This window comes from Engystomops pustulosus, chromosome 3, assembly GCF_040894005.1.
Source record: "Engystomops pustulosus chromosome 3, aEngPut4.maternal, whole genome shotgun sequence".
Lineage (NCBI taxonomy): Eukaryota > Metazoa > Chordata > Amphibia > Anura > Leptodactylidae > Engystomops > Engystomops pustulosus.
Window position 1 is genome coordinate 57,379,395 of NC_092413.1, and position 11,557 is coordinate 57,390,951.

Genomic DNA, 11,557 nt, shown 5'->3' on the forward strand with positions numbered 1-11,557 from the left:
CTATGTTCCACCAGTTCAGGAAATTCTTTAGGTAGAGGGGGATCCTAATTTTCCTCTCCAGTTGTTTTAGATTTATGTCCCAGGATATAAGGATCCAGTTCTGAAGGTCTCCTGTGTGATTCTGGGACCAATGAACACATGCTATACAGGCTGTGAGAAGTTCTAGGAGTTTCATGGCTTCTCTGACTGAACAGTACTGTCTCCTTTAGTAAGACGTTACCTGGGTTATGAGGTTTAGAGCTTTCTCTTCTTGGAGGATTGAATATTGATGCACTATATTGAGTCCAGAAGAATACCCAGGAGCTTTTGTCTGGTGCTGGGTTGGAGGTTTGACTTTTTGTAATTTATGATCTAGCCCAGATGTTCTATGGTTGTTATGGTTGTGTTTTCTGGAAGATCAGATTTTCCTTTGAGGTGGACACTAGAAGGAGGTCGTCCAAGTAAGGGATTAATAGAATGTCTTTTAGCCTTAGAGTAGCTACTACATCTGCCATTATTTTGGTAAACAGCCTGGGCGCTGAGGAGATCCCCAACTGTAGAGCTCTGAATTGCATCAGCCGATTTTCTGAAGATAATACAGTGAATCTCAGGTATTTTTGAGATATGGAGTGGATTGGGAAGTTGTTATACGCATCTTTGAGGTCTATAGTGCAAAGGGCTGCGTTTTTTGGAATTAGTGGTGTCATAGACTTTAGAGATTCCATCTTGAACTTTTTGTATTTGATGCGTCTGTTCAGGTTCTTTAGATTTATGAGCATCCTGTTGGACCTGTTGGAAATAGGGGGAGATATCACATTCTTGGTTAGTAGGGACTGTACTTCTTCCCACATAAGATGATGAAGATGTGAAGAAGAGACTTTTGTTGACACAAATGTTTTAGGAGGCAGTGAGTGTAGTTCGATCCTGTAACCCTCCTGCACTGCTCCTAGAATCCATGCATTCTTCCCCCCACCCTGCTTCATTGCTTCTTCACAGGATTGGGCTGGCTACTCTGGGAGGGACTGTATCCTCTACCTCTACCCCCTTTGGGATAACTCCACTGGCCTTGTTTTCCTTTACCACGGTAGGATGGGTATTTTTCCCTGGAATCACGAAAGGAAGGTTTCCTCTAAATCTTTGGTTCTGGAAACCCCTTCTTTTTGTCAGCCTCTTTTTCTAAAATTGTGTCCAACTCCAGACCAAAAATTAATTCACCTGTGAAGGGAATGACACGTAGGTTTGATTTTGATCTGAAGTCCCCTGACCACTGTTTTAGCCAGAGGGCCCTACGGGCTATGTTGGAAAGGGCTCCTTCCTTAGCTGAAAATCTGACTCATTCACTGAGGCATCTGCGATGAAAGTGGTGGCTGATTTTAGAAGACGAAGACTCTCTAGAAGATTCTCCTTTGAGGCCCTACCAATGATCTGATTTTTTAGACCATTTATCCAACATGTCATAGTCCTGGCGACTGAAGTAGTTGCGACATTGGCTTTCAGGTTCAACATCGCTGACTCCCATGTCTTCTTTAGAATGTTGTCCGATTTTTGGTCCATAGGATCCCTTAGTTGAGTTGCGGCTTTGAAAGGGAGGTCGGTTTTCTTGACTACTTTTGTGACTTGTATGTCTACTTTCGGGATTGAATTCAATAACTTCGATTTTTCTTCATCAAATATCAGCCTATTCCTGAATTCTTTGGCTACCGAGAGCCTCTTTTCCGGCTCTTCCCATTCTTGTCGAATAAGGTCCTCCAGCACATTATTGACTGGAAAAACTCTTTTCTTCTTTGCTTTTAGACAGGGAAAGAGCTGCACCGATTTTGTTTCCACCGGATCTTCAATATGCAGAGTCTCTCTGACCCCGTTTAGTAATGTATCTAAGTTGTCTAGAGAGAAGAGAAATCTAGATTCTGACTTCATCTCCTGAACTTTGAGGATTTGCTCCTCTTCACCCCCTTGGTAGGAACAAGAAGCATCATCATGATCTGAGTCCACCTCTTGAATGGGTTCAGGGGCTTTGAATCTCTTAGGAGAAGGCCCTTCTGGAAAGAGGGATGCAACTATGCTTTTAACTTCGACTGGAACATGGATCCATGGAGGAAAGGGAGGAGGAAAGGGACCTCACAAAATTAAAATTACGAACAGACAGTCATAATGGCCCTGACAATTTAACACACAAGGAAAGAATAGCTTTGAAGGATATTAAAACAATAAAAACATTGTAGTTCGCCCCGGCAGACAAAGGGGGCACAGTGGTCATTATGGATGCCAGCCTATATAAAAAACTCAATGAAGAGATTTTAAATGACGAAACTACATATAGAAAATTAAACAGTGACCCCACACCCACAGTTAAACACAAACTAAACACACTTCTGCAAGAGGGTTTTGTTTTGGGGGTCTTTAATGAAAGAATGAAGGAGTACCTGTTTGTGGAACACCCCATCATGCCCATTTTCCATTCACTCCCCAAGGTCCATAAGAACATCTTTCCTCCTCCGATGCACCCTATAGTGGCGGGTATAGGAAGTTTGGGGGAGCTCCTTGGGGAGTGACTGGATGCATTTCTACAACCATTAGCTAGTATCACCCCTGGTTATTTGAGGGACACAAAACATCTTTTGCAAACTATACGTAGTGTGGAGTGGAATGCAAATTATAGCCTGGCCACCAGTGATGTCATAGCATTATACCCCTCAATACCACATGATCTAGGTATCCAGTTCTTGGAACGTCATTTATACAGCACGTATAGCCCAGAACTTAAAGAATACCTGGTGTCTGTCACACGTTTCCTTCTGTCACACGTTTCCTTCTGTCACACAACTTCTTTGTTTTTAAAGCCGAATTTTATTTGCAGGTGAGGGGAGCCCCTATGTGTGCTAAATTTTCCCCCTCACTTGCGAATACTTAAATGACGCAATGGGAAGAACTCTTTGTCTTCTCCCCCACTAATCCCTTTAGGAAACACATAAAATGGATGGGGAGATTCATTGATGATTTAGTATGGATTTGGGATGGCTCCGAGGAGGACTTTGTAAACATGATGTCTTATTATAATGCCAATGATATGAATCTTGGTTTCACCTATAATTTTGGGGGTAGAGAAGTGGTGTTCCTGGATGTTAGACTACAGGGAGAAACCAACCAAATAATTTCAATTCCATATAGGAAAGAAGTTGCAGGTAATTCCATCCTCCTGGCCACGTCTAGCCACCCTAAACATGTTATTAACAACATACCATATGGTGAGATGGTGAGGGCCAAAAGAAATAGCTCTAGAAAAGAAGATTTAGATAATGAAATTCAAATAATCAAAGGCAGATTATCCAGAAGGGGCTACAAGGAACATGTACTAACTGCAGCGCAAAGGAAAATTAATGACAAGACAAGAGACAGTTTATTACAAGATAAAAAGAAATCTGAGGGTTTTGGTATCGGTAATAAAAACAAATCGCACATAACATTTGTTACAGTGTTTAGTAAGCAATGCAATGAAATAAAACGCATCATTAGAAAAAATCTACCCATTTTAATGCTAGACCCAGACCTACAAAAAGTAGTATCTACGGGAGTGAGATTTGTTTCCAGGAGAGGCACCTCTTTAGGTTCTATAGTGTCCCTGAGTTTATTCTCCAATAAAGAGGATAAAAAAGGTAACAACACATGACTAAAATACAAAGGCAGCTATGGCTGCGGATATAGGATATGCAAATCATGCAAATATGTAAAAAAAAGACCAAGAATCCATTTCATATTCAACAAATATAAAATAAATACCTACATTAATTGCAATACATCTAATGCTGTTTATCTGGGCTCTTGTAAAGAGTGCCTAGTACAATATGTAGGTTGCACTACCGGTCCACTGAAAAAAAGGATATGCAGACATATGTCCGATGCCACTAAGGATAACTTTAATATATCAGCGCTGTCAAAGCATTTTAAAAATGTCCATGGAGGTAACCTCAATAGTTTCTCTTGGCAGGAAATAGAAAAAGTCACAAGATCGGTGAGGGGAGGAGATATAAGAAAGAAATTATTAAATAGAGAATCCTACTGGATGTTCTTGTTGAATACAAGACATCCAGCTGGGTTAAACTTAAGACAGGACTTAATTCTCTGTTATTGATCCTTATTGACTCGCGCAACATTTAGATTATTGTCTCTAATGTAAAGACTCTAATGTATTTATGTAAGGTTATCCCCTACAGTCTCATTTCCAACCCGGATCTGCTCCTAATTGGTAACTCACCAGGTAGTGGTGTGAATAGGGTGCTAAAACAGATGAGCATAATGGATTAGATATGGCATACAAAGGGTTTCACATGAAGCCAGCAGAAAGCACGTGCCCATATGACATCACAGGAAAGAGTGGTGCTTACTGAGTTTTAAATGGATTTTTAATGTTTGTTCAATAGATCATGACTAAGGTCGTCTAGGCAGAAACGCGTAGATCTTTTCACATGTAACTTGGGATATCATGTTGTGTATGCCCTATTCAGCTTTTTACTTTGTTTAAATAAAGGAAAATCAATTTTTAACTCCACCGGAACCTGTGCTGGACTAAAGTTTTTTCCTTCCTTGGTGCGAAGTCCGGAGTCTCGGGATCGTCCGTTCACGACAGGTGGAGGACAAGCTGGGAGTGGTGAGCTGAATTTACCTTTCTTCTATTCCTGGAACATGGATCTTAGTTCATCCATAAAAGATGTTTTTTCTTCACGCATGATATTGTCTACACAGTCCTTACGCATGGGTTTCTTATAAGAATCAGGGAGTTTGTTAATGCACATGTTACATCTTCGGGACTGAGGTGTCTTGAGTTTGGATTTATCATCCTTCTTTTCCTCTTTCATTTCATCTTTCTTCTCTTTCTGCTTTTTTTCCTAGGAGTGAGAATGAAGCTACAATATAGAAGAGGATGTATATAATATAGCCCCCCCCCGCCTCCCCTGAACCGTCATCAGACTTACAGAAGTCTGAGGAAGGGGACTAGAGTCCATTCTTGTCTTCACCTAAAATACCTGTAGACAAGGGAGGAGCCTGAGGTATGAGCAGAAGCGGGTGCAGGATAGGATGCGACAGAGTGAACACTGACCTGTGGTGTGCAACACAAATAGCAATACAGATAACCTGCGCCAGTTTTGGTAGACCACGCTACCCGGCTTTTTAAACTTGCCGATTCTCGTTCCTGACTCCTGAGTACTAATAGCTGAAGGCCGGCTTCACTTCCGGTGCGATGTGCCAAACCGGAAGTTGTAGTCGCGGCCTGTGGAACGCATGGTGCGTTCCACCATCGGGAGCCGGAACACATGGTACCGCCGAAGATCCCATAAGGAACATAGCATAGGCGCCATAACCTCTTCTTTGAAGGAATTTGATCAAGGCACTGGGGGGGAGGATCTTAGTACCATGTACCAGGCCTCCATTGCGTCCCCCTCCACTCCCACCCCCGAAGGAGATGAGAAAGGAGAGAGGCCCTCTCTTCCCCCTGACCTGTGTAGGGACAGAAAGAACACTGGAGAGGGATCCAGGGGGAGGAACATTTAACCTCTCTTTTTCCTGTCCCTGCAGAGGTCAGGGGGTAATCCTCCAGGTGGGCTGTCATGGGGGACGTCATGAAAAAATGTATTTTAAGTAGTCATACTTTTTTAATCATACTTTTTTGCATTATTTTTATCCTGTTATATTTTTATCATTATAATGAAATTCTCCCACTTTATTTTACTTTTTTTTTTGTGATGAGCCACCAAACATTTCTATTCAAACATTTTAAATTTTTCTCTGTCTCTTTATTTTAATCAGTTCTCTGTTTTAATTTAAGTTATTACTTTATTTTAATGAAAAGCACATTAGAATTGGAAATGCACCTTTGGGCTGCAGCACAATACAAAATACCTCTCAAATGGCTGTCATAAGAGGTAAGCTTCACTGCGTTCAACTCTCTGGTCGCACGTATGGTCTCATAATAGTTTTATACTTGTGCAGAAATAATTACTTTATTAAAATGTAATTTAATTTGCCTTCAAATCCCTAATCTCATTCGTCTGATGTCCTTTACATGCAAGTAATTCATTTAGGGACTGCACACTTCACTTTGTTAATACAGCCATGTTAAATGTGCATAATTTATGTACTAGGTTACAGTGACAGATCTCTTTGATAATATGGTTAGAAGCAAATCAACATAAATGTCCACAAATATATGAAATGAATTAAAGAAAGGAATTTTTGTATTACCTGTTGCTAGTATATTTTAAGCAACCTTTTACAAGTAGGCAACATCAATCTTCTTGCTGTATCGGCATCAGACGTTGCTTGAGATTTTTCTGCTTTGTTTTGCCCTGCAGGTATGGAACTAAATCATAAAACTATACAGAAAATGAACTGTCATTCAGTAAATCCTTCTCATGTTTACCATTCTTATTAGCCTGATGGATTGGATGGAAGTTGCTGAAAACATAGAAACGACAAAAAAAAAAGTGTCAAAGGATGTCTAATTTTGGTTTCTGCCTGTCAAGCGTTCATTCTGTATGGTCTTTTATGAAAAACCAGTGGCGGATGTAATAATAGGAGTCTGTGATAGAAAAAAGTGCAGACACTTTTGTTTTTTCTATTGCTTAAAATTTAGTTTGGATTATATTGAACACATAGTTTTGGGAATATGATCCTACCTACCTTCCTGGGCTGTCAACATGTTGGAAATGATTTCAGAAAAGGTTTCTATAATAGAACACCAGGTGTTGTGACAATTAGTGTCTGCACATAGGAGATAAAAGGCCAGTAATCACATCATACACATAGCAAAATTTGTGCATGCCCGAGGTATGGCTAAATAGAAAACATTAAGAAAAAGTTACATTTTATGCAAATTTAGAAGCTGTATTCATTAAGTCATTGGTATGCAAAAAAATCTGAAAGAATCATTCTGTCTTTTATCAATATATAGTCTAGAACAGTGGTGGCCAACCTATGGTGTGGGTGACCATCTCAGTGGGCACTCAGGCTGTTGCCCCAGGGCTGAGTTCACCATACAGGACTTTGGAATCCTCCCAGATAGCCCAGCACATGCCATGCTTAGCGTTATTTTAAAGTGAAACATCCTGGTCTGGTCAGGAAAGAAAGCACGGTCCAGCCTGGTTCCAAACTCTGATAACTTATTTATTCAATGCATAAGTAGCAAATAAAAATTTCCACCGTGCTTTCTTTCCTGACCGGATTAATATACCCACGCAGATGGGTGGCCGTGCCGGATCCTCTAGTACTCCAGGAGGTGAGCTGGATCTCTCTTTCATCCTCATCTAAACATCCTGGTCTACCTGAAGTTAGATGAGGTGTGCACAACGACAGGTTATCATTTGAGCTCCTATTATGGGAGCCTCAACATTTCTGTCCAAGGACTGTTAAGGAGCAATGGCAATCCAAATTTCCCCTCCTTCTGACAAATATATTGGTGTCCTCAGGACCATTGAAAGCTGTGGTACAACATGTAGCAAGAAGATTGCAATAAGTTACTGCTTGAATTGCCATTTGCAATAAATAGGTGGGTTATGGTTTTGGGCATTCGACCTGTAAAAGGTTCAACATCACTGGTATGGAAAGACTGACAAAGGAAGGCAAAGTATATTAACATCTTCTCTTAAACTAATAATAATTAGGTGATTATGTCTAAGGTTTCCATAAATTTAAGTATAAAATATATTACTATTGTGTTTTACAGTTTCTTGGATTTTTTACTCAATTATCGCTGACACTAAAGTAAGGATAGGACCCGAGCAACACAGCTCAAAAGCAAAAAGGGTATAACTTCATGAATCCACAATTTCCATTACTTTTATGCCATACAAAAAGCCCACAAGGGTCTGGATCCCTTATATGGCAGACCAATAGTGGTGGGCATTAAAGGGGTATTCCGGGAATATGATCGTCTGACACAAAAACCCATAATGCTATAAATAAATGAATACAACAATACTCAATGTCATTAGTCACAAAACAGAGCTTAAATAGTTTGATTTTATGATTTACAAAATGTATGGCCTCTCTAAAGTAGGTGGAGTTATCACTAAGATGGCCGCCACTGGAAACTACAAGTTCCATGATCCTTTAGTTCTCAGTAACTCCTCCTACCTCTTATTCTCTGCTCTCAGTGATGATATAACAGATTATCTTGCTCTGTTACCTTAGTAATGATGTGTAACTGCCATTACTGCACATCACCACAACACTGTCCATACTGGATGCACTTCAACCAAACGAATACAGCCAAACCTAGTGGTGATCACATGACCTGCCCAGGCAGGTGCAGGACATGTGATGTGGACATGTGACCAGCGGCCATCTTCTCTCCTGTGTCTGCTCCACAACGGACCGCGCGGAGGAAATTAACGGACTGATTAAAGGGCCAGTAGCATATTAATTCTTCATTACATTGCATGTCACCAGCATTTTCTGCTAAGGGGAGCAAAATTTTAAATAACAACTAATTACACATTAGCTTATATTTTGAGTACCCATTTGTATCTGAATTATGCTGATTCCTGGAATACCCCTTTAATAGTTTCAACCAGTACATCAGAATCTATGTGGACATCATCCTGAGGCCGTTTGTTTAGACTCTCCCATCTTACATCAAAAATACAATGGATTGTTTTCTAAAACTGAATGGTATCTATCTAGTGGGTAGAAGGCCACAGCGATCTTTGGCGATGAGCCCGTGGCAGGATCATATCTGCTTCTGCCTGAGGTTCAACAATGATATTTTCATTCTCTGGAGAGAGACAGAGGACAGATTTTTGTCTTCCATACATCAACTGTCAATAATGTAGGAATCCATCTTACATGGGATTATGACAAGAACATCATTATTTGATGTTCTTATGAAAAGGAGAAGGAATAGTGTCAAAAGTGTTTAGAAAGAAAATGGCCTCAAAATGTCTCCTCCACTACAAAAGTGCTCACACAAATGCTTTAAAAAAGGTATACAATACTGCCAATATTTATAATGGAGAGGAAACTGTTCAAAAACTGCAATGTTCAAGGAGTAAGCATCTCAGAAAGAGATTCCTCCAAAGGTTATATCAATACCGTATCCTAAAAACATCCCACAAAAACTCTGTCTGGAGAGAGAACTCGCCTGACACGCAAGTAGAAGGATAATAACTCCTAGACTTTCATAATTATTGATACTTATGAGAAGGCTCGCAAAAAAATTAGGGACATTCTTATCAAACTTTAGGGTATCCTCCTAAAGGTTGAGGACCTCAAAAGATATATAGGCCCAAAATGAGTAGGGCCGGCGTTAGGGGGCAGCAAACTGAACATTTGCCCGGGAATGATGTCCTAAAGGGGCCCCTTGCATGTGGACATTTGTGGGAAGATGATGTATTGCTCTTTTTATACCTTTTGGTTGAATGCCCGGGTGAAGATGCTTATCATCTATCTGCTGTCTATATATCTACCATCTATCTGTCCTGTTACCTATCTCCTATAATTTGTCTATTTCCTATCTATATATCTGTCCACCTAAACATTTATTAATCTGGCTTTTTTGTCTATTTATCTATATATCTTCTATCTACATATCTATCTCCTAAATATTATCTATCCATCGATCTTCTCTCTCTCTTCTACTGTATCTATCTCTCATATTTATCTTTTATCAATTAACTATATATAATCTATTTTATATTTCTGCATATATAAATCTATCATCTATCTATAAATCTATCTTTTATCTATGTATCCATATTATCTTTTATATTTATCTCCTATAATCAATCTACCTTTCATTTGTCTATCTCCTATAAAATTCTCCTACAGTCCCATATTACAGATTGCCTTACCATACTACTAAAGGAGCCTCTTACTGACTGTGACTGTTCATAAAATATTTTTATTTTGTGGCCCCACTTTTAGTTTTGCTCAAGGCCCCACTTTGTCTGAAACTGGCCATGACGACCAGATATAACCTTCAGAAGAGGGCAGAGAATTCAAGACCAAGTCATGAACAGTCATTATATACGACCACCAGCACTTGGTTACTTGCTTTTTGGACAAAGTGTATTGATTTGTTAAAATCATATGGTATGTAACGTAACTGATGCTTTAACTGACAATATTAGGAATAACTAACAGGATTATTTCTTTTCTCCAATGGAAAGGAAGGGTCAAATTTTTTTCCCACTACAGTCATGGCCATAAGTTTTGGGAATGACACAAATATTATATTTTCACATGATCTGTTGCCCTCTGGTTTTTATGTGTGTTTGTCAGATGTTTTTATCACATACAGAAATACAAGTGCAATCATATTATGAGTAACAAAAGCTTTTACTGACAGTTAGAATGAGTTAATGCAGAAAGTCAATATTTGCAGTGTAGACCCTTCTTCTTCAGGACCTCTGCAATTCTCCGTGGCAGCTCTCAATCAACTTCTGGACCAAATCCTGACTGATAGCATTCCATTCTTGCACAATCAATGCTTGCATTTGTCACAATTTGTTGGGTTTTGTTTGTCCACAATGGGATTCTCAATGGGATTAAGATCTGGGGAGTTTCCAGGCCATGGACCCAAAATGTTTTGTTCCCTGAACCATTTAGTTTTTACCTTTGCTTTATGGCAAGGTGATCCATCATGTTGGAAAAGGCATTGTTGATCACTAAACTGCTCTTGGACGGTTGGGAGAAGTTGCTCTTGGAGGACATTCTGGTACCATTCTTTATTCATGAATGTGTTTTTAGGCAAGACTGTGAGAGAGCTGATTCCCTTGACTGAGAAGCAACCCCACATATGAATGGTTGCAGGATGCTTTATAGTTGGCATGAGACAAGACTGGTGGTATCGCTCACCTTGTCTTTCCCAAACAAGCTGTTTTCCAAACAATCAGAAAGGGGATTCATCAGAGAAAATGACTTTACCCCAGTCCTCAACATTCCACTCCCTGTACCTTTTACAGAATATCAGTCTGTCCCTGATGTTTTTTCTGGAGAGAAGTGGCTTCTTGACACCAGGCCTTGCTCTAAGAGTCTCCGCCTCACAGGGTGTGCAGATGCAATCACACATGCCTGCTGCCATTCCTGAGCAAGCTCTGCACTGCTGGTAGCCCGATCCCGAAGCTGAAACACTTTTAAGAGATGGTCCTGGCGCTGGCTGGTCCTTCTTGGGCGCCCTGGAGCCTTTTTGGCAACAATGTAACCTCTCTCGTTTAATTCCTTGATGATGCAATAGATTATTGACGGAGGTGCAATCTTTCTAGCTGCGATACTCTTCCCTGTTAGTCCAGTTTTGTGCAGTGCAATGATGACTGCACATGTTTCTTTAGAGATAACTATGGTTAACAGAAGAGAAACAATGATGCCAAGCACCAGCCTCCTTTTAAAGTGTCCAGTGGTGTGATTCTTACTTAATCATGACAGATTGATCTCCAGCCCTGTCCTCATTAACAACCACACCTGTGTTATTGGAGCAATCAGTGAAACGATGTTAACTGCTCCTTTTAAGGCAGGCCTGCAATGAAGTTGAAATTTGTTTTGGGGGAAAAGGTTCATTTTCTAGGCAAATATTGACTTTGCAATTAAT

At 40.1% G+C, this 11,557-nt stretch overlaps 1 long non-coding RNA gene across 1 annotated transcript in view; it reads left to right on the top strand.

The window, feature by feature from the left end:
* Nucleotides 1-6,170, top strand: part of LOC140120475 (uncharacterized) — a 42,006-nt gene extending 35,836 nt beyond the window's left edge. The window contains exons 2-3 of the long non-coding RNA XR_011853819.1: nt 4,505-4,624; nt 4,867-6,170. This is a non-coding gene — a long non-coding RNA (uncharacterized lncRNA). The remainder of the gene's footprint in view (nt 1-4,504; nt 4,625-4,866) is intronic.
* The last annotated feature ends 5,387 nt before the right edge of the window (nt 6,171-11,557 follow it).